The sequence below is a fragment of the Crocodylus siamensis genome, chromosome 2 (assembly GCF_052110815.1).
Source record: "Crocodylus siamensis isolate JL-2025a chromosome 2, ASM5211081v1, whole genome shotgun sequence".
NCBI lineage: Eukaryota > Metazoa > Chordata > Crocodylia > Crocodylidae > Crocodylus > Crocodylus siamensis.
Genome location: NC_143396.1, coordinates 151,697,131 through 151,723,303, shown reverse-complemented (window position 1 = coordinate 151,723,303; position 26,173 = coordinate 151,697,131). Strand labels below are relative to the sequence as shown.

General features: G+C 43.9%; 1 protein-coding gene across 8 annotated transcripts in view; it reads right to left on the bottom strand.

The window, feature by feature from the left end:
- The window catches only part of BMPR1B (bone morphogenetic protein receptor type 1B), a 495,158-nt gene that overhangs the window by 290,917 nt on the left and 178,068 nt on the right, over positions 1 to 26,173 (bottom strand). For 4 of the 8 annotated variants that reach the window (XM_090037100.1, XM_090037099.1, XM_090037106.1 and 1 more), the window contains one exon: positions 5,915 to 5,980. The exons of the other annotated variants lie outside the window; for them this stretch is intronic. The gene's annotated coding sequence lies outside the window, so the exon portion shown is untranslated. The remainder of the gene's footprint in view (positions 1 to 5,914; positions 5,981 to 26,173) is intronic. 8 annotated transcript variants of the gene reach the window in all.

The window sequence follows — 26,173 nt, the reverse complement described above, 5'->3', positions numbered from 1 at the left end:
ACCCAAGGAAAGCATGCTTCAGTAGCAATGGTAGTTTGCAGTGCAGACTTCTGTCCCCTAAAAATAAACTGAAAGCCACTCATTTGTTTCAGACAAAGCAGACTACCGGTTGTCAAGTAGGCAGCCCATAATAAATTGTATTCAATGCCAACCTACGCCAACTTGAAACCAATGACCTGAGGTTAAAAAAACCCTACCATTATGAGTCACCTGGACTTCCAAGTATTTTTAACAAACTCAACAGCATTAAGAAATACAAACACAAAATTCTCAACTTTCAAACAAATGGCTGATAAATAAAAGTACAATAACAAATTATAGTTAGAAATAAACTTCAAGTATAAACAGACGTAATAACTGTTTTAAGTTGTTAGGATGCAACTGTTATATCTGTAATATTCTATAGTGATCCAAGTGCAGAAAAACAGCTCCAGCTTTAACCCCAAGGAGCAGCTCCTTCCCCACCTTTTAAAACAGTTGTAACGTGCATTTGTGTGTAACTTCAAGTACAGGGCAGCAATACCGCCACCCTGATATAAAGTCACCTTAGCAGGTGCTGTTTCAACATACACTGCAAATGAAAAAATGCTGCTCTGTTAACCTTCAGGTTGATTGTACTGTAAATGTTTTATCATTGGAGACATGGATTTATATGTAAGTGTGAAACATGTTCAAGCAAAATGATCTCTGGAAAATGTGGGCCTCAGTAATGCCTCTGCATGTGTCTTGTATAATCTGGAGTTCAAATTTATTAGTTTTTGAGGTACAGTTTAGGTTGTTAACTGAACTCTTTGTAGTATGTGCCCACTCTAGCAACAGAACTAGAAGGAAATATAATAAATATCTGAAATTTCACTTTCAATTAACTAAAATGTGGGACTTCCCCCCACCCCCAATTTTTTCTCTTACCATTAATAATGCTTCTTATAGAGTAGACCTGGTGAAAAACATTCATAGTGTAACAAGTACACAATTTCCCAGTGTTTATTTATACAACATACAGGATTTCATTATCCTCCACTACAGATTGTCTCAATCAGAGATCACTGGTTTCACCAGCATAAACATTTCGATTTAATTATGTTAAGGAATGTTTCATTAAAAATCTCAACTGGGTAATTTTTACAGAATTACATTATCCACATTTACACCATCATAAAGAAGATCCTATAAATATTTTAGAAATTGAACTATGAAGCGATACATAAAACCAGTTACATGAAGCCAAATCTGTAGAAGCTTGGAAAGTTCATGTTCCAGTTCTCTTGGTACATGAATTGGAGATCTGTAGTACAACTTGTACAAACATACGGATCAATTTACAATTTAAATATGAATTAAGGTTGTCAAATTATTTAAAAAGTTGATGGCGATTGCTTGTGCAATTAAAAAAATAGGTCACAATTAATTGCAATTTTAATCACACAGCTAAAAACTCAAACTTATGCACAGAAAAACTCAAATTATGCAAAATTATGCACATACTTTGTATGGTTGAGGTGGGGGTGGGGCATGTGTGAGAATTTGTGAAGGTGTGGGGGGCTGTGGGTATGTGCATGTGGTGTTTGAAACCTGGAGAGGGGAGTTCCCACATGCCCTGGCATGATGCAGGGTATTGTGGGTAAGGAGTGAGGGGCAGCAGCAGGGCTGGGGGGCTGTGGTTGAGGGGCAGACACATAGACAGGCACAGGCAAACATTGCCCAGCAAGTAAGACTGTGGAAAGGAAGGGGCATGGAGGAAGTGGGGCAGGGGCAGCAGCTGGGGTGAATGGGGCCCCAGGGCTGGGGTGGGTCATGGGATAAAGCCACAGGTGGCTTGCCCAGGTATGGGAGGGGCATGGCTCCCACCACTGAGCACACCTCCACAGGAGGAACAGGGGCACATGCCTCCCAGATTTGTGCACAGGAGGAAGGTGAGCTGTGGACTTGGGAATCTGTGCCCTGCTGTCATTGCCCCAGGAGCTGCATGACACCATGCTGTGCCCCCCACTGCTGGACAGGCAAGAGATGCACAGCATAGCCAGTGCACAGCTCTCAGGGCAAAGGCAGCAGGGCACAGGGCCCCAGCCCATAGCTGCAGCCCACCTCCACCCCACACACAAATCCAGGGGGCACATGCCCCCCATGCCTCCCCTGGGGGTGTGCGCAGTGGCAGGAGCCATACCCTCCCATACTCCTGGACAAGCCTATGTCTCCATCCCATGACCTGCCACTGCCCTAAGGCCCCATTCACCCCAGTCCCTGCCCCTGCTGCTACCCAACTCCCTCTCTCATTGTGGGGGCTTCAATCTTCCCCCCTGCTCCTTTCCTCTCCCACGCCCCTTCTCCCCCACAGACATACCTGCTGGGTGGTGCTTTACATGCCACCAGGCTGCATTCTTGTCCGTGTGCATGCTGTGGCTGTTTATCTGTGTCTGTGCATGCGTGTGTCCCCCCCCTGCTGCAACAGCCTGGAGCCCACACCCAGGCTGCCCTATGGTCCTCTGCACTGTCACTGCCTCCCCACGGGGCAGTCCAAAGGTGGCAGGGGTGGCAGCAAAGCAGAGCTCAGGTGCAGGCTCCAAAACCACGTGCGCAATTAATGCATTAAAAAAATTAACCCGAACACTGATTACTGCATTAATCATACACGTTAACCACGATGGTTAGTCCTAATATTAATATATTATTCTGATTTCAGTTGAATTACCCCAGATTTTAACAACTGAAATATAGATGACAATATCTGCCTTCATCGGTAAATTACTTGGTATTATATATACTAAGGATTATGAAAATAAAAACTGTGAGTCATATTGCTTACTCCTGTGTTCATTGTCAGCAAATAGTTGAGATTTGCCATGTTTCTTTTACAGAATCATAGATCTACTGCAATATTTTTATGGGCTTCTTAATGACTGTTTATATTTTCCAATGAATACTTTCTTAAAAATCTATTAAGATGAACTTTATACAAATATAAATTTCTCTCAAACTAAAACAAAGAAAATAGGTCATTTTTTTGGGAAAGGGAATAAAAAACCCAGGTTATTTTGAATCATTATTTAAATAGGGCAATAAAATACCCCACAGCCTATTTACACAGAACAAAGTTGCCAAAACTACTAGAAATAAACATTGCTAGTGATCCATAATTTGTATAATAAGGAAAAATGCTTATTCATACACAGTTTTGTATAGCTGACTTGATCAGGCAAGTCCTAATCCTACAGTTTGCACCTTACAGATGGATTACAGAATGACAACATACAAACACAGGAAATGAAACAACACAAACACAGGTCTGCCCTCATGAAATGACCTGCACTTATTTGTGCCAAAGCCTTATAAATAAATATTAGAGGACTATTAAAAAATGACCTAAGGAAATAATTAATAATAACTGAACTGAGAGTTATTCCTGTGCACCCACCAAAAACTGTAAGAATGTTGATATTGGCTTTAATGGAAACATCATTAGGACTACAAAATGAATTACATAAAAATATTTAAAGGATGAACTTAGTTACATGTGTAATTCTAAGGATAATTGAGATCTGATGTTTTGGACACAGTTAGATGATGCAGCTAGATCAAAATGTGACACTGGAAGCCCAGTGGACTTTGAGGTCTCACGCATACTAAATAAGAACAATAGCTTCCATATGTATTCACTCAAATCTGGCACTCCATCACCCCCTCTCTTCTTCCCCCGACTTCAGATAGTTGAAGTTATAAGGAAGGGATGCTCAACCCCCAGCCCAGGGGCCAGATCCAGGTGGGCCTCACTATGGTTCTGAAAACTTGGCAGCAGGGGAACAGTGGCTGCTGCCAAATTTCCAGACCTGTGGGAACAGGCCAGGCAGCATAGCCTTAAGTGCTAGATTGGGCATACAAGGTGGGAAGATGGGGGCCCAATCCTAGTGCAATAGGGCCCTTGTGCACTGATCCTGGCACACAGGGCCCTATCCTGCTACAGGGACTGAGCAGAGGCAGCATGGGGTGCCAGGACCCAATCACAACGTCTAGAGGGGTAGTGTGGGGCCCGATCCCAACATGGACAGCCAGAGGCGGGAAGTGCTAGGTGCCAGGTCCCAATCCCAGTGCTCAGGGCCTGATTCTGTGGGGGCAAAATGTTAAGCACAACTATTATAAGACAATACAGAATGTTTGCTCATTGTGTTTAGTCAGGTAGTACAATTCAGGTAGGGGAATGAAATGTCACATGCGATGCAGAAAAGATCAATCATGCTTTCTGATGATTCCATGCTAGCTGAATCTAAGGACTGATACTTAACATATCACAAAGATATTTGTTAATTCTTTTATGAAGGATCACATCTGTAGCCACAGACTGGGCCTAAGCTTGGGTACAATATTATTATAGCATAGCCCTGTTCTCCATCCAAGGCTAGCATTAAAATCACCATCTTTTCAGTTTAGCTCACTGTAATCTAACTGGAACCCAGCCAGCTTTCCGAAATGCAAAAGTCATCGGAGACTTTGAGCCTTTCCTCATCGGGGACTATACAGAATCTATCATTAATCAAAAGAGAATGAATGGTGAAAGGAACACAAGGCATAGGATTATGGCCCATCCACATTCACTGCTACCAATTCCTTTGCTCCTCTGGGGACTTTAGTGTTACCACTAGCACTAGGCTTCCTCAATCTTTGCATGCTAGAAGCACAGGGATTGTGCACCGTGGCACCAGTGGTGCCATGCAGCCTCCCTCCTTCCATGCTCTCCCAACTTTCTCAAACCTGCACAGGTCTGGGAACATCTATTTCTATACTCTGACTAAATGGCTCCTTATTTTCTGTGCCCAAATTAAGTGGCCTATAGAAGTAGAAGAAAAATACTAAGTTTTCCTGCATAATTAATATAAGATTTACTGTTTAGTGTCAGGTATTTATATACTGAAGGCTCATTACTTCTCCCTCTGAAACTGAAAATCCCACTGAGTAAAATATTATACATGCATTACAAAAGAAATAAAACCACACCCTGGCATAAGGTGATCCTTCTCAATTCCTATCACAAAATTTCCAAGAGAAACACAAGTTGGCTTTAAAAGTTTAAATTTTCAATGTCTACCCTAAGAATCACCTAGGAGAAAGACTAGAAGAAATAAGGCTACATTAATATAGTATTTTTAGGGGCACATTATAGAGTTGGATGATCACATAGCTTTCAGATGCCTCTGAAACACCTTTGCTATTTCTAACCCCACGCTGAGACTCCTTAAGTGGCCAAGATGCATGACAATTCTGTGGGGTTCATAGGGTGCCTGTACACGAGTGTGGAGGCTGCTCCAATGCCATGTCATTACAGCGTGTCAGAGCAGCCCCCGTGCTTGTGCACAGGCATCCTGAGCCCTGCAGAATTAAAGTGCATTGCAGCAGACTTAATTGAGTCTGCTGGAGTGTGGCAATTGCCATGCTCCAACCAGCCTCCGCATCTCAGTGTCCCTGCGCTTCAAAATGGTGCAAGAGGCCCTTGAACTAAAGTCCACTTAATGATCCTTAGCTCAAATGACCCTGCTGCCATTTTGAAGCATGGGGACACTGATACACGAGATGTTGTGGCTCTTTAATTAGAGCAGCTCTTGGAGCCACTCTAATTAAAATGCTGCCCTCCTCCCCAACCCCCAGAGCATGCCAATAGGGTCCACCAGGCAACAGCATAAAACCACCAAATCAATTTTCACCTGCAGTGTCTATCCTTTGAAAATTGCTTAATTCAAAATTATTTCAGAAGCATAAGGTATTCCCCACTCAAGATGGTATAACTCACCATTCCTAAGCTCCTTTGATCTGTAGCCAAGAGTGTGCTGGATGGTAACATGTTTTTACACATACTGAATATCTGTTACTATAAATGAACCAAGGCAAAGAACAGTACTCGGAACATTAGACCAACTTGGGAAAATACCTGGATGAAAGAAATATTTTCGCAGCTTCTAATAGGTATCATCTGGTTCCCAGTGTCTTCATAGTACTGAAACAGAGAAAAAAGCTTATCTACTTACTCCAGACCACCTTGATCAAGTTTCATACTACAGATTCACAAGAGCCTCCAGGAAGAAACACTGATCATATGAAAATTATCTGACTTGTTTTGCAACTTCACTTTTCTCAACAAACAAAATAGGTAATTTTCTTTTTCTTCTGCCAGACATTAAAACAAACACAGAAGGATAAGGCAAATGGTGATACTGTACAGTCACATGAGCTCTTAAATTAAGCATATGTGTATCTGGATGATTGTATTAACATATATTTCAAATAGAGAACAAAGATACCAAGTTGCTGCATATGAAGTGTAAGCTTTTTTTTATTCTGAGGAAGGATTTAAATGAGACCAAAGTGTTGGTAGACTAGTGCAAAGGGCAGGGACTGAGGCACAAAGAAATACATTTATGTAAGACATGCACAAGAATGACATTGTGGTTAACATCACTAGCAGTGCAAACCAGATGGGAAATAAGGCAGTAAGATGCTCCTAAAAGGACAAAGCCAACCAGCTTAGTAGCATACCAAAGATTCCATCCTCCTCCTTGATGCAACAGGTAGGTGTGCATATGCTACATCTTTTTTACAATGTAGCACCTTTGTAAAATGTGCTCCTTAGCCTGTTCACAAGATCATGGGGCATTTTGCCTCCCTCTATCACAAAATAGGGAAAAATTTCCAATGAACACCTGCTTTCACTAACGGTACATGCAGATGTTTCCAACAACTAATCTATAATCATGCAGCTTAGTTTAAGCTGCATGATCATAGATTGGGACCAGCTTGTGTACATGTTTGCCATTGCTGGGAGTTGCACCGGGAACCCGATCTAAGTCAGTGTCATGAGCTAGTGGGTCTCTGCAAGGGGATTTTGTGGGTCTGGGTGGAGTCTGGCAGTATGACTGGGGAAGGGGGGGGGGGGAGTGCTAAAAATAGCCCAGTCAGGGTGTGTGTAGGGACGGGGAACCTTGGACAATAAAAATGCAGCCCTACAGCTGGGGGCAAGTAGCTGGGCTTTCCCAACCCACATACCTGTGTTCCAAGCATGTGAAGACGTTCAGTACATTGGGCTAACCTGGTCCCCACCAATTTAGTTCACTTCCTCAGGTGATCTAATTTAGATTAGGCTGGCCATTTTTGCCCCATCTAACCCCCCCACTAAGTGCCAAACGTCTGTACAGATAGGCACTTAGACCAGCCCAACTTCACCACATACCCTAAGGTAGTGGTTCTCAACCTTTTTGTACCAGGACTCTTTGGTAAACATCAATGACCAGTACCGACTCAGTGGCCCACCCTCCCAACCCGCTGCCCTGAGGTCCCAGTTCCTTGTTGTGTGGGGCAGGGGGGATGTCTGTGGGTCATAGGGGGCCCCACGCAGCCCCTTGCAGGCTGAACTCTGCCAGCCTGCAAGAGAAAACCCATGGTTTCCCATGCTTTTCATCTTTAAAGAAGAATCCATTTTTAAAGCATGTTGATCCATTTTTTAAAGTTTGTTCATGACCCTTTCATATATTTTTGTGACCCACTTTTGGTTTGTGACCCATGGGTTAAGAAACACTGCCCTAACGTTCTTCACAAGAGTCATAAGCATGATTTAGAAGTAGAAGGCAGCTTTTATTTTAGTACTTTCTGGTAATTTTGAGCACATGATTAGGTTCAGTGTTAATTACTCCAACCTGAACATGTGTAGGAACAGAGACAGGTGTGAACTCTTTGCTTACTGTTTGCCAACAGGAATGATACAAGCCATTAAAAGAACATACTTTCTATTCATCTAAAGTAAGGCACTGAAATTCTTTATGTAACATATGGAATATTCTACATTCTTTTTAAGATTTTTGCTAGAATCAAATACAGTAAAAACCTCACTTATCTGGCATCTTACAAGCCTGCATGTTCTATTAACCAGCATGCCAGCTTGTAAGGTAAAGTGAAACCGGAAGTGCCCACCATGATACTTCTGGTTTCTCCAAGACCCCACGGCCCAGGGGAAAGCAGCCTGTGCTGCCGAGCCCCCAAAACCCAGGGCATAGCAGGCTGCATGGGGCCTGTCTTGCTGGGGCCCCACGGGAGGGTCAGTGATGCCACAGGAGGGTGGGTGATGCCACAGGAGGGGCAGCGACACCCCGGACGTGGCGGGAGAAGAGGAGGCCCGAACAGGCAAGGATGCCTGTAACAGAGCTTTTACTGTAGGTTTATTTGTCGTGCCTGCATTTGACACATAAGACCTTACGCTCCAATATTCAAATACTATACCAAAGTGTTGAAATTCCAAGGCTAAGTACAGACAATCAAAAAGCCTGAGGTTGAATTGTCATAGGTTAGTCTAAGCTGCATAGATTGAACTGACAAGCAAGTTAACAGGCATTCACTTTTGATTCTGGAAATGCAGCCGCATGCCTGCAGTGGCCCAGGACAGAAGCTGGGAGGCACTAGAGCATGCTTCCCTGTTTGGCTGGAGCAGACAGCTTGAATCAAGGCTAGCCTGCTCACCCTGCAAGAGGGGTCTTGCAGGGCAGGTACAAAACATCCTGGGATGCCAGGGAACTGTGAGTTAACTTGAATCTGGAGGGGATCTGGGACAGAATGTCAATAAACTGCTTTAACCAGTTCAGTCAGATACTACATCCATCCACGTTTATCTTGAAGCAGTTTCAGCCATTTTGAAAGACGTTTATGTGCACTGAACTTCTGTTGTGTTACTGATTTGTGGTTTCCAATCACTTATATCCATTTAAGTGTAATTTCTGTCCCTAACCCAACAGAACTAGATCAGGACAAAACTGGTGGAACAAAATGGTCTAGCAGTGCACATCCCTTCTCATCTTTCCAACTATGTGAACCTGTAATTCTATCAATTTTACAGGCGAACCTCCAGTTCTATCTATCTTACATTGATACTTTTTTGTTGTGAACCCCAGGATCTGCCCAAAAAACAAGGAAGTTTCCATAAATAGATCTCTAAGGACTTAAAGGAATGGACCTTGCAAGGCTGAACAATAATGATACTGTAAATACTACAATAAAATACTAATTTGCATTGCCATCTGTGCCAGGAAGCTGACTGTAACATGGCTTTCTTCTTAAATTATGCATCTTAGTGCACAGGGGTGAAGAGAGAACAGAAAGAACCTTTGACTAATGGGACTACAGCAGTATCCCCTACTGCATTATGAACTACTCCTTACACAACATTACCAGTCTATTAACAGCTTCACCACTGTAATTTTGGCTGCATTTACTTTGTTTTGCATTGCCATCATTTGTGAAGAACTGAAAAGCTGCTTTAGTTTGTAGCATAAAACACAGGGAGAAAATATACACAGCAGCTGTTCATATTTTCAAGGAAATCTGCTATAATAGTGATGTCATGGAAAAAGGCCAGAATCTATTAAAACGTATCAGACAGGCAAGCCATTCAATACCTTTAAACAATATGTGTATACATGTTGCACGATGTGCATTACATTACAGTGTAAAAAGGCAAAGACTAGAACTCTCTACAAAATATTATTGAGCACGGGCAATTAGGGTATTATCATACATTTACTTTACTGAACTCTGTTTACTGCTGTAAATACCCCTCCAAAAAACATGTAAAAAATCTAGATTACCAGTTTGCTGTTAACCAAGTTCAATTTGATCCATAAAAGCTTTTAAAACAATACTTAAACAAGTATCTGGGACTACTGGCAATTCAGTAAGTCTTCCATTGATAGAAACTCTACAGACATATTCAACTAAAATATCAATAGGAGCATTTTGTTAAGAGGTAATATGGGTTGTGGTTCAAATTTCACCTCAAACACAAGTGATGTTCTTGCAGCAGTCACCAGGAGCCTGTCACATACATCCACAGTGTCCGTGCATACATCTAAGTCAACTTAAAATAAGGCAACTTAACTAAGTCCACTTAAATTAAGCCATGTCAGAACATATACATGTAAAGCTCCTGGACATAGTGACAGTCATTTTGTGAGCCCTCCCCTGCAGTCGGCTTAACTAATGCAACTCAAGATAGTATACCTCGGAGATGTATTTTCTTGTACCGTGTTTAAGTTGATTCTGCTTCACATAAGTGTGCATGCTCTGACAGTTGAACTGACTTTGAAAAGTTAAGTCGACTCAACTGTCAGAAAGTTAGTACATGTGTATGCACCCACTGTTGCTTTCTGTATTCCTGTTGTACTTAATTAGTCTCTTACTCTTATGGCAGCTTATTTACATACCACTTTCTGAGCTCAAGCACATTATTTTAATGGCTACTCCACCCACTACACTATTCTCCATGCTGCACAGAACTTATGTATATTTGTCCCAAAGACTGTTAAAAGAGAAAGAGTTTGTAGACAGAAGCGAGTCAGAAGCAAGGAGAGGCACACTATACATCAGATGCCCAAACGATCTCTGACAGTTAACTGGCAACCTGCAATAGTAGTCCTTAAAAACATTTTGCTGCTGGGGATCTTAAAATGTTTAAATGATGGCATTAGGTAGGATTACTGTATGTTTTTGCTAAAATGAGATCATGTTTTGATCCTAATTTGATTGAGAGAATTTAAACATTCAAGCTGCCTCCTTTGCATATATTCAGCAACTGAAAAGTAAAACAAGACTGACCTTGTTTAAGGCTTGTAGCCACAACATAGGTCATTTGTACATAGGCCAAAGGGAAACATTTCATAGATTTCACAGACATTTGGGCTGGAAGGGACCTTGGAAGACCACTGAGTCCAGCCCCCTGCCCCAGAGGCAGGAACTCAGTGGGGGTCATAGGATCCCAGCAAGATAAGATAGGATCCCAGCAAGATATACATACTCAATTACAGATTAACTTATATTATACAGGATATATATCTTGGAATATACTTGACAACTGGAATAAAAAGCAAATAAAAATGCAGTAAAAATGATATATGGATTCAAACTTAAATCTTGTACTTGGCACCTTAAATCTTGTACCTGGCACCTTTTAAATCTGAATCGGGTCTTCTTATTTCCTGTTGCATTATAAAGTGATTGGATACTATGATACTGGCTACTGTCTGAATGAGCCTTTCAAGCCAACCTAATTTTAAATGACAATGTGAAGCCAAATGGGAAAGCCTGTATACCATTTCTACCTAGTACAAATGAGTTATCCCCGTGCCTTTCTCTTGATTTCATATTTCAGTTTTACTCTCAAACTGAGGAAAATATTTAGGGCCAATGTTGACATATGCAATTCCTGGCCACTTCTTGGAAGTGAAAGGGTTAACTTATCTATATCCAAAGGCAGCACCACCTGCCTGCCCCAAGAGCTGAGGTTTCAGGGAAGCAGAGCTGGGCCAGCTGAGGGAAATTAATTACCTGCTTTGCGGGAATTCCTTCAAGAGGAAAATGTTGGGAGGACTTGGGGGGTGCTAGATCTGCCAACAAGAGTCAGAGAAGAAAAGACAGATCTTTCAAAAGAGGCCTGGGGCTTGAGGGAGACCCAAGCACTTATATTTTCTGTAGCTGGAACTTGGCCAAAATGAGTAACCTTAGGGGTCAGCAACATTATGCAGCCGGCAGTTGCTTTAATGGAGCTTAGCTCCAACCATAGAGCGCTTCTGATCTGGCCCATGATGTCAGAAATGAAGCTGGAGCCAGAGCTGCAATCACATCTCTTCCCTGCAGTGCCACCACTGTGGCGCAGAAGACACTCCTCACCACTAAAATGCTACAGAAACAGCCTGGCTCCATGGGGTCAGATAAAATGACTCTGCAGCCCAGATTTGACCCACAGGCTTTAGGCTGAAGGCCCTTACTTAGAGCTATGCTTTTCAGCAGTGGCTAAAGTACAGTATAAAGTTTGACTGACATTTTCCTTCACTAATGGTTTGAGGAAAGCGCTGTTTTATTTTTATTTAGGATTTTACAGCTCTGAGAAACTCCTTCTTAGTAGTATAAAATTCACTACAAAAGTAGGGTTCATACACAGGTCTGGAAGACTCTGCTGCTCTTGCCTGGCCGCATGGAAATTCACCTGTGGAAACTGTCACCATCAAAGAAATGTTACAGCAGGGTGGATTTTTTTTCCCCCCATTATTTCAACTGTCGTGGTAACAATGGCAGTCAAAGGAAAGGATACAAGTGGGAAGGAGGTCAAACAATTAAATAAGTTTAACTCAACAGTTCCATGTCTGGTAATTTTAGGTTAAAGGCTTAGGATTTAAACCCACATAAACTTAAAGAGGGGATTCCAACTACTGCCCTGTGCCTACTTCCTGATTCAACTCAGAGTTTTGCCAGAGCTTTTCTTCACAGAAACTGCAATCAAGCACAACTTCACTAATTGTAATTTTCTCTTTTAGTTATTTGGATGCATGTCTTTTGTTGATGCTTATGTCAAAATAGGGCATTTATTCCAAAATAATTTAAATGGGCATCAAATAAAATAAAAAATGACATATTCTCTTTTTTCTCTAAAGCCTCATCTGAAAGATATCCTCACTAAACTTCACATTTGAATCAGTTGTAAATTATCTGTCAGTTACATTAGATGTTACCCTTGCCCTTGTTTTGGAAAAAGTTAAACCATTATGTATGTGATTTGTGTGCGCTGTACTATATATTTTATGCATGTATATCACATGTACACTGTGGGCCTGTCTACACATACAATTAATACAAATTAATAAACTCCAGACCCTATTGCTCTGTTTATTGCTCTTGGATGCACTGTTTGAATGTGTGCCCAGGAACACAACACGTTGAGCCAGGTTGGAGCAGCCCTAGTTGGCACAGGGCCCTGGGAGTCAGCCTACCAGCCCAGGGCTGCTTCTCCCAGCTCAGTAAGGTGCAGAGAGGCTAAGCTGGAATACAAGGGTGCTCCAGTACAGGGCTAGCCAGCATGCAACCCCTGCAATGAAGCACCCGTGTGCCCCAGTCAGCCAGGGCAGTGTCTACATGTGCGCTGCTGTGGAGTAAAAAGCTCTGCAGCAGGATAGTACTTGTAAATAACAGTAAATACAAGTAAAACTTATAAATAGTAAAAACAAATAATACAAGTATTATCTTGCTGAGGAGTTAGTTTACTCCAGCCTAATAGAGCACGTCTGGAGGAGTGTGCACATGAGGTATGCAGCGCACAGACCTGTCTGTGGTGCCACACACACTGCACATGCAGGCATTCCCCACCCTGCTAATTTGCACCGCAGGAGGTGGGGTGAAGGGGTTGACACCAGTGTCTCACTGCTAGGAAAAAGCAGGGCAGCACACGTGGTGGCAAAGTGCACCACCTGAAACTGAAGCCTGACTGGTCAGAGCCAAACTCCAACTGCCAGCCAGGCTGCCTGCGCAGGCCCCCCGGACCCCAGGTTATGCTGCTGGGGCCACCCCAAGTGCTGGCCCCAGCCTCCCCTTCCCCACCCGGAGCAACCTACCACATGCCAGAGTGCGTATGCACAGACATTCTCCAGGGACAATTAGCAGCAGCACAACCATGTGGCACTCCTATTTGCCCTGGTAAAATGCACATGCATGTTCGTCTGAAGACACCCATAGGGTCCCATAGGGGCGTGTGTGTAGACATGCAATGCTTATTGTAAAGCTAATTAGTCTACTCCACAGTAAACATCTCATGTAGACACACACTGTAAACATGGAAATCCTGACATCAGTTTCTCCTCAGGGATTTTTTTTCCACGCTGCTACTTATTTATTTTGCCTGTATCTACCAATATCAAGGTTCTGCTCTAAATGTCTGTAGCTTGTGTAATCAGAATTGAACACACAAAACTAGGTTAGGTCATAGTATCTTTCTGAATGGCACTGGCATTTTTATTGTCATTCATCAGCCATTCTAAGGAGCTTTCTACTTTATTGACTAGCACTGAACGAAGAGCTGAAGTTTATATGAACTCTCCACTGTGATACCAACGTCTATTCTCTGAGGGGTTACATTTAATTTAGACCAAAGTAATGTATATCCAAGTAGTACCCATTATTGTTTTGATATGCATCCCTATGCTACAGTGCTTCATTACAATGAGAGATGGTCATTAGATTTTTTTTTCTTAGACACTCAGCTATCTCTAAGGTTTTTCATGCATACGGTTACCAGAAGACAATACCAAAGCAATTCATAGCTTGGTCCAACACTGTTAAAATTAATTAAGTAAGAGTGAGCAGGTTTAAGCTCTAAATGTTCAACATCAGTCTAAAACTAGTTCCCTGAATATCACCAGTACAACCCTATTACATAGGTGTAACTGATTGGTCATGTAACTGGAACTAGATAAACAATTCCGTTGATGGTGCAGAAAGAGTAACGGCTCACTTTCTTTCAGCTGCACTGGCTCCACAGGACTAACTAAATATTAGTATAAAGTTATTTTAGTTGCTGAAGTCATTAGGTCTAACCCTGAATTCACACAGAGAGAGTTATCACTTGCATGAGAAGGTCATGCTTTTAAAAGTATCTTTTTAAAAGCAGAACCATAGTTTAAATGTAATTTTCAGGTGGGCCTCCCCTCCACAGCCTGCAATAAATGATGACACAGACATATAATAAAATACTTGAACTGGACTCATTATCCAATTCTCCTGTGTTGGTTGTCTGAAGAAACTAGTACAAATCATTGGAGTGACTTCAAACATCAATGAGGCACTCTTTTAAAAATTGAGCAGTCATTAAAATTTCAAACAAAGGCTTTTCCTAAATTATATAAACCTGTTCTAAAATCATTTAAAGGTTGAATCCTATATGTCAATGTATGACATGCACATATTTTTATGATGCAGGTATAAATATAGTACTATGTGGACATATCTACACGAGACGCTGACTACACAGTCATAAATGTGCAGTCATTTAGTACTTGTATAACTAAGAACTAAATGACTGCACAGTAACCCAACTTACTGTGCAGTAGCACCAATGAATGGCTTTTTTGTGACAGTACTGCACAGTAGCATGAGGCACAGTAGCAGTTGGGCTACTGAGCAGTCAGCATTTCATGTAGATACAGCCTATATATAGTAAAATAATGCTCATGTGGACTGTATACATGCACATATATACTCACAATGTATTTCACTTTAAAGGGAATTATCATAAAATTCTTCTACCAGCTCAAGACGTTATAAATTAACCAAGGTAAACACTGTTTTAACAAAGTACTTTAAAAGTAGGATAAATCCAACTGATTTCAACAGGACATAAAACATGTGCTTAACAGCACTCATGTACATAAATTAACCTGTGAGCTGATTTACCTGGATGATCCACTTGATTTCATTAAATTAATTTAACAATTTGGGTAGAAAAGCAAAACTTTCTAAGTGTTCTTAAAAACAACAGACCTGTTATGCCAGCTTGCCCATTCCCCTGATAACACTAGAATGTTTCCTACACCATGACTCTGTTTTTTATGTCCCCCGATCTCAGGCCTACTGAAAGAAATGAAAAAACTACAGATTTTTGTAGTGCACGATCAAACCCTGTTTCCCTTAGTTTCATACAATATTCTTGGTTGCCTTGACCCTCTAATGAGGCCCATAGAGCAGTGCTCCTCCATTTTTTTAGATGCAATTTTTTTGGGAAGCTCTTAGCTTTTACTTGATTTCTGACTATGGAAAAATAGTAGAACAGTTATTCTGTTGTAAAGAACTCAAACACCACAACATGTTAGAACATGTTTGAAACTATGGATTCCTATCTGAAATCTTTGGAGTTTATCCTGTGAATAAAGTGGAGGTGTCTACACACCTAACAGAGCAGCACCCCACGGTGCCACAGAATCAAACACCAGTTCCCTAGCTCCCCACACTGTTCCTCAAAGATTGCTGAAGGATAACTTTGTAGTCTTTGTAGTATACCACTCTGGAATATACCATTGTCTAGCATTTTAAGAAATTAATCTTCTCTTTGTTTATACTCTTCATATACTTGTAGGCAGTTAATGCACAACTGCTTCTTGAGTAAGCAAATAAAAATTAACTCAATGCAAAATGATACAATTAAAGCTTGTGTAGATTAAAATAAACTTATATATCTTGACAAGATTCCACATAAATATTTTACAGCAGGTCAAATTTTGAAAAAAATACACTACCTAAACTACTAGAAGTCTGTACAAAAGCAAAATAATAACGCTGGCACACTTAACAGAAAGAAAAAAAGGGAAAAAAAGAGGACCCGGGAAATTACAGGCCAGTTAGTCTTACCTCAATCCCGGGTAAGCTCTTTGAAAAAATTATCCTGGCACACATCCAGGAGGGCCTTGCGGGGGAATGCATGCTCAGGGGCAACCAACATGGGTTCATCAGTGGCAGGTCTTGTCAGACCAACCTGGTGGCCTTTTACGATCAGGTCACCAAATCATTAGACGCAGGGGTTGCTGTGGATGTAGTCTTTCTGGACTTCCGGAAGGCTTTCGACACTGTCTCTCACCCTGTCCTCATCAAAAAGCTGGGAGACTGTGGTGTCGATGCCCACACGGTCAAATGGGTCGCCAACTGGTTGGAGGGCCGCACCCAGAGGGTGGTAGTGGATGGGTTCTTCTCGACCTGGAAGGACGTGGGCAGTGGGGTTCCGCAGGGCTCGGTCCTCGGGCCCGCACTGTTCAACATCTTCATCAGTGACTTGGATGAGGGGGTAGAAAGCACCCTGTTCAAGTTTGCTGATGACACTAAGATGTGGGGGGATGTGGGTGCACTAGAAGGGTGCAATAGGCTACAAGCTGACCTTGACAGGTTGCAACGGTGGGCGGATGAGAATAGGATGGGGTTTAACACTGATAAGTGCAAGGTGTTGCACATGGGGAGGAAGAACCGGCACCACACTTACAGGTTGGGGAACTCCCCTCTTGCCAGCACGGAGATGGAAAAGGATCTTGGAGTCGTCATTGACTCCACGATGAACATGGGCTGGCAGTGTGGGGAGGCAGTCAAGAAGGCCGACCGTACCCTGTCATGCATCCACAGATGCATCTCGAGCAGGTCCAGGGAGGTGATCCTCCCCCTCTATGCGGCACTGGTCAGGCCGCAGCTGGAGTACTGCGTCCAGTTCTGGGCGCCACACTTCAAGAGGGACGTGGACGATATGGAAAGAGTTCAGAGGAGGGCCACTCGTATGATCAAGGGTCAGCAGGGCAGGCCTTATGAGGAGAGGCTACGGGACCTGAACCTGTTTAGCCTCCACAAGAGAAGGTTAAGGGGGGACCTTGTGGCCTGCTACAAACTGGTCAGGGGGGATCAGCAGGTATTGGGGGAGCCCCTGTTCCCCCGTGCGCTGCCAGGAGTGACCAGGAATAACGGTCACAAGCTGGCGGAGGGTAAGTTTAGATTAGATATTAGGAGGCGCTACTTCACAGTCAGGGCGGCTAGGGCCTGGAACCAGCTTCCAGGGGAAGTGGCGCAGGCTCCTAGCCTGGGGATTTTTAAAAGGAAGTTAGATGAGCACCTTGCCGGGGTCATCTGACCCCGGTGCTCTTTCCTGCCAAGGCAGGGGGTCGGACTAGATGATCTACCTAGGTCCCTTCCGACTCTAGCTACTATGAAACTATGAAACTATGAAAAGCAAATGAGCGGCAGCCATGTTGCCATCATTTTACTAGAAACCTATCAGCAGACTATGGTCCTGATTCACCTATGCCTGCCACTTAGCTATTATCATTTATACCTGGGCAAAGCATGTTTAAAATGCTGACAAATGAGAATTCTCAAAAGCAAATGGTAGTAGCATTTTTTTTCTCCTTTTTAAAACCAGGGTCCTGGTAACAAAGCACCATTGGGTGCATCTACACATGCAGTTAATACGACTGAATATATTCCAGCTCAATTTGAACCAAAGTGAACTAATCCCAACATCACTGTCTACACATGCATTTAAGTGCAGTAATTTATTGTAGTGCTGGATACTATTTGTACCCGACAGGACTATCCAGCAGCATAGTAAATTTAACTACTGCACCTTCATTTCCATGCATACATAGATGACAAAGAAGTTTGCTGTGTAGTAAAGCATCTCACGTAGATGAGCCCAGTGTCTTATAAACTTTTTAGCACCAAATGCAAATTAAACAGTGAAATTGCTGTAGGAAAAGTTCCAAGAAAGCAAACCGAATGGAATCTCAACATAATTTCTGTATCTCAGGTTTTGATTGTGCATCACTGGGCATGTCTACATGAGACACTTTCCTGTACAGCAAACTTATTTGCTTTACAGTAAAGCAAAGAGTAAAGCATCAACATCTACATGTGCACTGCAATTATGGTGCAGTAGACTGTGTTGCCAGATAGTCCCATCAGATACAAGTGGTATCTGGCAGCACAGTAAATTACTGCGCTGAAACATTTGTGTAGATGGTGATGTTGGGATTTGTTCACTCTGGGTCGAACTGAACTGGAGTATAGTCAATCGCATTAGTTGCATGTACAGATGTGCCCACACTCAAACAACATAGTACTGTCAAGACGTATTTCTCCAATAGAGATTTTCAATTATTACCCCAGGTTGAAACAAATTTGTGGTCTTTGCTTGTAAGCGCTAAAATGAAATATACCGTAAAAAAGAAATGGGGGCCATGGCAAAAGTTATCTTGATAGAAATTGCTCAATTGTTTGAAAAATTGAACTCTCAATTCCTATTTCATAAAACATTTCTACATATACTGTAAACTATCATGCAATTAATAGCTGCATGTCCTGTTACTAGGAATGCATCTACAATGCTTATCTCCATGGTACCTTCCGGCATAAAAAACTGTCTCTCTTTTTTTTTTTTTGCATTTTCAAATACTAACTTAAATTCCATTTTTAACCCCAACTATGATTACCGATGTTATGTTAATATTTCCAGGAAGTACAGGACCTTCCCAGAAATAACCTAAAGCAGGGTTATCCAACTTCTTAGTGGCCAGGGCTGAATGCCCCATGGCCATATGTTATGGCTGCTTCACAGTCCTGCCACATGAGCGCCCCCTGCTGCACTCTGAGGCAGGTTCCTCTACCTACCCATCACTGCAGCACACCAATGCCCCTGCTGCACAATCCCACCCTAGGTTCCCTCCAACCCCTATGAGCTGCACTATATTATCCCATCTCCAGGGGCAAGGACAAGCAGTGGAAGCCGGGGGATGGAGGGGAGCCTTGAAACTCTGACATCTGTAACAAGAGAGTGAGGGGGGAGCGGTGCCTATACTGGGAGCCTGGGGTGCATATTTCAACCACCCAGGGGCCACATGTGGCCCACAAACCTCTAGTTAGACAGCCCTGACCTAGAATAATAATTTAATCTTTCAACAACCTCAAAGAAAACCCTCAAAACCCTCATCTATAGAACCTGCTTTCTTTTACTATAGAGCTATGGCTGTCTTAACCCACACAGAAAGATAAAAAAAATGACAGCCTAGTTCTGTATGTATGGTATTATATACAGAGTGGCATAGTTAGCCAATGTACCCTGCCTTCTACCTGTTATTACACAGCAATACTACCAAGGAAGTGGATGAACATTTTCTAAATACTAAGAGTTGGGCCACCAATCCGTCTCTGAAAATCTAAAATGGACAGGTCTAATCTAATCTAAATTACAGCAGACTGTGTTCTGCTGGAAGTCACAGTGCCACAGTGCTGATATTTGCTCTTTGAACATTAAAAAATATAAATTTAACTGGTTCCTACTACTGTACCAAACAGAGCACTCTATACTTCATGCTTTGGATGGCATCACATACCTAATGATATGAACCATTAGGGGGGTGTGAAACGGGCTCATTCGATTTGGATTTGGATTCAGCCAAAATCAGGGACAGCGATTTGATTCGGCTCACTGTCCCCAATTTGGCCAACTCTGAATCTGAAGATTTAATGCTGATTCAGAGAATCAGTGATTCGAACACAGACACAGCTTTACATGTTTTTTCTATATACCTCAAGGTACCAGTGCGGCTCGTGAACACTGCTTGACACCTCCTCCCAACTGGATAGTGATTTTTCATGAGCATGAAATCATGTGAATTTTCAGCATGTATGCTCAGACACAGTGATATAAATGTTTTGATTGCCCTCTATACTCTACATATAAGATTATGTTGCAGTTATACAAATTAAATAATTAAGATCATGGTAATATTAAAATATAGCATTTCTTACTCCTAAAACATATTATTTCTGATTCCTATCAACAGAACTGGTCATTTGGGTAAGAGCTGCATGACCGCACCCAAAAAATTCTGATTTCTATCAAATTCTACTGAGTTTTATAGAATAAACAAAAAACACTATTTTCCTTGAAATCTAGATCTGACTAAATTTTACTGAACACTGTTTTCCTTGAAATCTAGATCTGACTAAATTTTACTGAATGCTGATTGAAGCCTAAATATTATTTGGCAGTCTGAAATCCATTTAACAAAACAGTATTAGTGCCAGTACTACTGCCTATACTGCCTCCTCCACCCACCACAAAAACAAAAAAAAACACATTGCAAATAGCAGGCTTTGAAATGAAAGTTACATATGAAGGTTTTGTGTGTTTCTATTAATAATGGGAGCTGGGAGTTGAGTCTTTCACATGACTTGCTTCCCTCGGTATCTCAGTCACTTTCATTTACTGCTATTTACTATACATTTTATGCAGGGCTAGTGCTAAGTATATTTCCATAGATTTTCAATTATAGTTTACAAGTACTTTAGGGAAATTATAGTGGACACTGCTGTTCACTGTATGTATTTCCCAGCCCTCTGGTTCATGAGACAAATTAATTAGGCTGTTAAAACACCAGTTGTGTCCTGGCATTACAATTCAGGTTAGCACCTTCAGCATTCAAGTTCTCACTATAAATATTCTGGCATTTGTCCATGGGAAGTATGGAAAACTGTTCTACCAAGTTCCAGTTGACCTGAAGGCAAAAAAGAAAAAAATAACTTAACTCCAAAGCAGTTTGACAATTAAGAAACAGGATGCCAGGTCTAGTCAGTTATCTCAACCCTGCCCACCAAGTGACATGAGAAGGAACACAAAAAAAAGCTGGAAAATGGCCAGACAAGTTGAAGAAAGGTGATTATTCATCCCTAATATGCTTCAAATAGAAATAAGCATTCCCATGAATCCAGATATATACTTATTTTGGTGATATGTGATAGCTATAAATGTGATTAAGTGTCTCCTAGAAACTATGGGATTTTAAGCAAAATAAAACTATTATATTCACACCAGTTAACTACCTAGGAATGCACCACCACATCTTTTTCAGAATGAACCGGTGCTTTTCATATTTAACATGTCTAACATATTGTCATATAATGAGAGAAAGGTCTACTTTTTCTTCTGAATAGATAATTTGGCTTCCTTTGCAGCAAGACAATAACCTATCAGCATGTTATGCTATGATGCTCTAATATTTCGGAAGAATCCGCCAAACTTCTTATAACTATGCACCAAATACATATAGGAACTGCGCAAACTTATAAATGTTATATTAAGTAGTCAAAAATGACTGAATGCAGAACTATCAATATGAGTAACTGTGGGCACTAATGACATGGAAGATGTTAACTGAGCAGTTAGTTTTTATATTGAAGCCCTTTTAATTTTAAGAGTAGAGAACAGATTAAACTGGCAAATGAACACAGTATATAGGAACATGTCTTCTTTCACTTCTTTTCATTCAGTATTAGGAAAAGGTGCAGGGTTAACAACTCCAGAGACTACAGTCCTATATCCCAGGGACAAACACGATACAGGGAGTGGTAGTGAAAACATCTCATTACTTTGCCTTATCTGTACCCCTCAATACTGTTCACTTCTACAAATGGAAACAGTTACATTTTCTTACACCTTTTTAATTCTCAACATTTTTACAGAAAGCACCAATAAGCATAAATGTCTCGAAGGATTAGCAATGGGATTCAGAGACTTTCCCCACTAAAGCACCACTTCCCATCCAACCTGGCTTGCTAGCGACTTTCTAATGGTCATTTACTGATGCATACAGAATGAATTCAACTCTAAGTAGACAGCATCTATGCCACAAAATTCATTGTCACAACTGGCATTAACCTTCACCCTTATTGGAATACAGAGAACGAAAATTATGTTAAAAAAAGAACTGACATGATCTTCCACACAATTTCCAAAGAGGTGGCTTCAGGTCAGCATTCAGCAGAGATAAGAGCTTGTTATGGGAAAAGTGGGAGGAAAAAATGTCATTTTCCTATCAGTTTTTAAGATTGTTTTTAGTTTCTCCTAATTTTAAATTCCTGCACTCAACTCTTTTGGGCTCAGAATATTCTAAAGTGAAAACAAAAGGAAGCTGAGCATCAAAAAGGAGGTGATTTCAGCAAATTCAATAGATGTTAGCTGTAGCACTGAAGCACTCTTGTAGCTCTGATGGTCCAGATAATGTCTGAGAGGTAAGGATTTTTTTGTGGTATCTTTTAGTGGGTGTGGCAAAGTGGGAACTCCCTGACTAGCCACAGTGCTAGTCTCTCCACCTGCTTCTGGGCACACTGCCCACCTTTCTCACCTGCCATGCCTTCTTGTTCAAAAATGAAGGTATTAATCAGGTGGGAGACTGCCCTTCAGATGCCCTGTTCTCCTGGGCCTATGTATGCAGCTCCAACTACCCCTATACTGCATCCCAAGCCTCGCAGATGTTCTTAACAGCTGCGGTCTGCTCTGCCTTGGGGCCAGGCTCAACTCATCCCAGCGTTAGGCTTCTCACTTTCTGTCCTATTATGGGCCACACTCATACCACCGTCCTCTCACTGGGGCCTCTCCCACTCCACTGCCTCTCATGTGATCTCTCTCATACTGCCCCTCTGCAGGGTCACTCTCATACCACACCTCTTTTCCTGGGGCCACACTCACCCTGCCCTCTCCCAGAGAGTCCTAGGGCTTGTTTCCCTGCACTCCCCGGCCAGCAAGCACATGGCCTCTTGGGACACTCCTGTGACCCTCATCTGAGCAAGCACTGGGCAGTTTGCAGACCACTGGAGTAACTCTGCCTCTAGTCCCTCACTGGGTTCCTCACCCAGCTGCTCTGAATCAGGGGCTCCTGACTCGCCCTATTGTCTATTTGCACCACTTCCTCAGCCACCCCCACCCAATCATGACATTCAAGGGCTTCACTTGGCTGCCTTCTCTGCTGGCTTTGTCCCAGTCTAGTGCAGACCCCTGCCACATGGTGCCCCAACTGTGCCCCGCCACAGTGAGCCAACCACATTAGGGGTAAAGATAACCTTTTTTTGGCCAATACCGAAAGCTGATTATTAAAATCGGCCATATCAGCTGATACAAATACGATTGCCAATATGCAGCCCAGCAGCTTGGACAGCAGCATTCAGCCAATAAGGCTGCGGAGGGGAAGGAGCATGGAGGGGGCAGATCAAGGCGGGGGTAGGGAGGGAGTGGGGCTGAGGTAGCAGCAGGCATTGCCCAGCCAGGGCGGGGCAGGGCGCAGGACAGAGTCTCAGGTGGCTTGCCCGGGGAGGCAGTAGGGGTAGTTCCTGCCAATGTGTACACCCCTGGGGGAGACATGGGGGGCATGTGTCCCCTGGATTTTTGTCCACTATGGGCTCAGGACAGGAGCTGTGCTGGTCTCTTCCTGGTGGGAGGCTGGGCCGGGGCCCAGGACAATCTCTTCCCAGCAGTCGGCCTGAGCTTGAGACAGGCAGGGGCGGGGTGGGCACTGGCAGCACTGGGGGGGGGGGGGGGGGGCTCTGGGGCGGGTTATAGCCACCCACAAATTTGCTATAGCCACCTTGTAGCCCCCCCTCTCAGAACCGCTACTGCCCACCCCTGCCCACAGCCCCGGCTCAGCTCCCTGACCAGGGAAAGGCTAGTGGAGGCCTTGGCTCTGAAGCGTAGTGTGCAGCCTGCCCTCACTCTGCACACAAATCTGGGGGGGCATGTTCCTCCCATGCCTCCCCCAGGGATGCACATAGTAGTGGGAGCTGCCTCCCCACTGTGGCACTTCTCTCTGCCCTGCCTCAGACCCACTCCCTCCCTCACTATGGGGGCCTTGATCTGCCCCTCTATGCCTCTTCTCTACCCCATATCCTTCCCCCCACCACAGACTTACTGGCCAGACACTGCTCTCCAAGCTGCTGGGCTGCATTCCTGGCCGTACGCATGCTGCAGCTGCACACATGCACACACATTTATCAGTGACATTATTGGCCACATGGGCCAAAAAAGCGGATTGCCGATACTGTCAAATTTTCCTTTTATCAGTGGCTAGGAAGGCTAGAAAATTAGAGTCCTACACATGGTGGGCACCACATACACCTATTGTAACACAGTCACTGCCCAAAAATTGACATAGTAGACACATCTACACATACAGATAGTGCTATATGGGCTTACTGTGTAGTAATTTACCCTGGACAAGCATCAATACATACAGCCATTTGGGAGCAGGTTTGCTGCTCATGGCAGTAGCGAGCTCATAGCCTGCTCAGCCCACAGCTGTCTGGGGCCAGAGGTCCCTTTTAAAAGCCAACCCCGTGTGGTGCTCCCTTGCCACCTACATATCTGGCCCGGAGCAGTCTGCAGTGTACTGGAACAGACATCTATGACTCTGTTACCACAGCCAGTGCCCACCATGCAATGGCTGCTCTACCCCAAGGCCCCAGAAGTGACAGCCCACTCCCCAGGCTCCCACTTGCTACCTTGCTCACCATGCTTCACCACTGCAGTGAACACTGCCTGGCTCAAGTCAGCCACACTCCTGCCTGCCCCACTGTGCTGCATGCCCATGTGGCTTAGGCTCATCCCTGCATCTGAGGCCCTCTGCCCCCATGCTGATGCCACCCAGTCCCTGGGCTGCCACCTAGAGCCCAACAGGGATACTGACAATGCACATATGGATGCACTGTGTCCACAATGGAGCTGTCCACAAGTTCCTGGGGATCCAGCCACACCACCTGTGGACCTGCCTGGCCAGCCAGGACTGGTGCCTGCATGCCATTCAGTGCATCTGGGACGATGAACAGTGCCTGGAGTCCCTTCGGATGACCTGAACCACCTTTCAAGAGCTCTGCCTGCACCCAAAGTGGCAGACCACCACCATGCGGTGTCTCTCCCTGCTCAAGATAGCCATGCCCGCTAGTCCACACTGTCAGCCACCTCTTCGGTGCAAGTAAGGCGACCACTGGGGACGCCATCTTGGAGGTCTGCAGTGCCCTCCAAGACGTGCTGGGGCACACTGTGCACTGGGTCTATGACCTCCTGGAGGTGGTGGCGAGTTTCCACACCCTGGGCTTCCTCCAGTGCATCACGGCCCTAGACAGGAACCACATCCCCATCACCTACCCCCTACTACCGCTAGCAGGGCTTTCATTAGGTCATGCTGTAGGCCATCATTGACCACCGTGCCATGTTCACCAACATGAGACCTGGCTGGGTTGGCAATACCACAATGCCCCACATCTTACAGGACTCTGCCCTGCAAGCCCTAGTGGAGAGCAGGTGCCTCATGCCAGGGGTGCCAAACCTCCAGCTGAGTGAAATGATGGTCCTGCCCCTCATCAAGGACGCCAAATACCTGCTCCTCCTTGGCTCATGCAGCCCTATACCAGCCAGCTGGACCCCCGCCAGGCAAGCTTCAACTGGGGCCTGGACTGAAGTGCACCTTCGGCCACCTGAAGGGACATTGGTGCAAGGCCACCTCAAGGTCAGAGGCTAACATCCCCTAGGTCATCTTTGCAGCTTTTATGTTGCATAACATATACAAGGCCCAGGGAGAGGACTCTTCCTCAAGGCCTGGGCAGAGGACATCTGGCACCAGGAATGCCAGCTATGACAGCAACAAGAGCAATACCCCCGCCCCCCCCCCCCCCAAAGCCCTGGGGAAGCTGCACCTGGCAGTGGGAGCCAGGGCACTGGATGCGAGACGCACCTGTTCGTGCACTCCCTGCTGTAGGCCACCTAGACAGCCAGCCATGGACCCCAGCCCCACCACACTATGCTCACTGTGGGCAGTTTTCTGGAAAGCACTTTATTCCCCTCCATAAACACAGAACCTGTCCCCGCACTCCCTAACAGACCCTCACACCCAAACAACTGACTGCTTCACCCCGTCTCTGAAACAGAGTTTCTCCCTCTTACCACACAACCCACAGAGCTCCACCACCAACCCCCCCTACTCACCATCAATACAGCACCCTCTTTCTTGTGCCGACTATGTACAGTGCTCTGTTTGCC